The sequence below is a fragment of the Macrotis lagotis genome, chromosome X (assembly GCF_037893015.1).
Source record: "Macrotis lagotis isolate mMagLag1 chromosome X, bilby.v1.9.chrom.fasta, whole genome shotgun sequence".
Lineage (NCBI taxonomy): Eukaryota > Metazoa > Chordata > Mammalia > Peramelemorphia > Peramelidae > Macrotis > Macrotis lagotis.
Window position 1 is genome coordinate 181,846,717 of NC_133666.1, and position 2,782 is coordinate 181,849,498.

The 2,782-nt window shown below is 33.0% G+C and overlaps 1 non-coding gene across 1 annotated transcript; it reads left to right on the plus strand.

Moving 5' to 3' along the window:
- The first annotated feature begins 2,242 nt into the window (after window positions 1-2,242).
- On the plus strand, window positions 2,243-2,346 carry LOC141503757 (U6 spliceosomal RNA). Its single transcript, XR_012473076.1, has one exon. It is a non-coding gene; the product is annotated as a U6 spliceosomal RNA (small nuclear RNA).
- Window positions 2,347-2,782: the final 436 nt, after the last annotated feature.

The following is a 2,782-nucleotide window of genomic DNA, read 5'->3' on the forward strand; positions in this document are numbered from 1 at the left end:
CAAACAAGTCCAGTTTGTCAATTCCATGGTATTTTATCTCCCTATCCTCTTCCTCCTTTTTCTCCTCTTCTTCCTATTGCTTCTTTTCATATTTCTTTTGTTACCAAGACTCAAGTGGAAGGAGTACAAGTGCATGTTTGCAGAACATTGAACAATCAGGGCAGCTTCTGAAGATGAGATGCAACAAAGTTTGAATTGATCTCTGATGCTTGTGCTAATTTTGGCCTAACAATTAACGCTAAGAAAACACAGGCATCATCCTACACCATACCATCCATATGTGGAATCATAGGTTACAGTGAATAGAGAACTTTTGAATACTGAATATGAGTTCACTTATTTTAGGAGTATACTTTCCAGGGAAGGGATGGACACATTAATAATGAGGCTGGCCTATATATTGTTAGAGCTAGTTCAGTATTTGGTAGGTTCAGAAGGAAGGTGAGGAAGAGAACTATTAGATTGACTATCTAATTGAAGGTAGAGCCATTGTGCCCTGTGAAATCTAGATACTTTACCAGTGCCATGCCAGGAAACTGATTCACTTCCATTTGAATTATCTTAAGAAGATTCTGAAAATAATCTGACAGGATAAAATACCAGACATTGAGGTCCTTTCTCAATCTAAACAGTTAAACACTCAAACTTTGCAACAGAAAGCACAACTCTGTTGGTCTGAGTACATTTTTTTTGAATTCCAAATGTATGCTTGCCAAAAAAACCTATTTTATGGAGAACTCACATAGGGTAAGTGCTCACATGGAGACTAGAAAAAAGAGATCCAAGAACATTCTTGAAGTCTCTCTTAAGAATTTTGGAAATGATTGTTTCTCACAGGAGACATTAGAAAATGATCATCCAGCATGATATGCCATCATCAAAGAAGGTGTTATACTATATGAGCAAAACAGAATGGAAGTAATTCAAAAGAAACATGAGATGATCAAATTTAGAGAAAACACCCAAAATGTTCACTTGCCCTCTTTGTTTCTGACTTGTGATGGAGCATTCTAAGGTTCTATTGATCTGATCACCCACAGTCAGACATATATTAATTAACTCTAATATTTGTGATGCTATTTTTGAGAAATATTTCTACTTTATAGTATATCTATAGTCCATTTATAGTACATCTATTACTACTACTACTACTACTACTACTACTACTACTGCTGCTGCTGCTGCTGCTGCTTCTGCTGCTGCTTGCTCTACTGCTAGTACTATAACAACTATTACTATCATTTATATGACACTTTAATATTAATATTTTTATAAATATATTCCCATTTTATCCTCATAAATGCCTTAGCAAATAAATGTCATTATCTCCTTTGAAAAAATATAGCAAACAAAAGTTAAGTGACTTACTCAAGTTCATACAGTTATCTTGTTTGAAGCAGGATTCAAATACATATTTTACAGACTCCAGGGATAGCACTGTGTCAACTATTTATTTCATTTCTTATCCTCTTTGATTACTTAGGTTTATATTAATAATCAAACCACACTGTTCAATGTGAAAATCCAATCAATTGTGAAACCACAACTTCAAAAACTGTAAATTGAAGTGTTTTCCCACAGTCCTTCCAGTAATTGTCAGTGTTTATATTCAATATGTTCATCAATATTATGGATAAGAAATAGAGTATCAGATTTATGTTAATTTACATTTCTCTCCTATTACTTACTGGGACACTTTTTTCATATGATCATTGACTATTTTCAATTCCTTCTTTCTTTTTCACCATTTATGAGTTAGAAATTTATTTTGATTTTATATAATTGTACAAATTCCTATGTATCTTACAAATCTGATGTTTGTCAGCAAAATTTGCTACTAATTTTCAGAATAGTTATACATCACTGCACTAACAGTTAAAATTGATTATTTCTAAATTCAATGGAATTTGTTGAATATTTTGACAAAAATAAAAAAATCACGTTCTTCACATTTATATGTGTATATCAATATCTATAGCTATAAAGATATAGAAATATGTGTGGCATTTTTTGTCATTGTAAGAACTATTGGGTAGGGGCGGCTAGGTGATGTAGTGGATAAAGCACCAGCCTTGGAGTCAGGAGTACCTGGGCTCAAATCCGGTCTCAGACACTTAATAATTGCCTAGCTGTGTGGCCTTGGAAAAGCCACTTAACCCCATTTGCCTTGCAAAAACCTAAAAAAAAGGAACTACTGGATGAAAGTGAGTTTTCTAGTAATATCTTCAAGGAAAGGAATTGAGTGTTTGTTTTGGCAGTACATATACTAAAATACCAATGATACAAAGAAGATTAGCATTCCTGCTTAAGGATGACATTAAAGTTTGGGAAGGACAGTAATTAAACACTCTCATGATAGAAATAACCAGAGAGCTGTAGAAGATCTGTGAAAAACATTTGCAATATTACATCAATATTTATCTGATATGTGAAACAGTAAATTTCTAGTTCATATCGTCCACATTTTTTAAGAAAAATGATATGCAGAGAGAAAACATAAACACAAATCATCAACTGAAAGCAAATAACAAAGGACTGTGACAATGAAAAGAATCAAAGAAGTACAAGGAATAAATTGAACAATCTCCCCCCAACTGCTACTTTCTCTTCAACTATGAGAAGAGATCAGAGGGAAAGTATAGCAACTGAGAGATGTGAAAAATATCTCGACATTTATATCTTCACAAGAAGTTCAATGCAATAAAAATACAAGCTGAGTCCCTAAAAAGTTTTCAACACTGATAAACTGAATGATAGTGTAGATTAGTACTTTTTGTTTTCT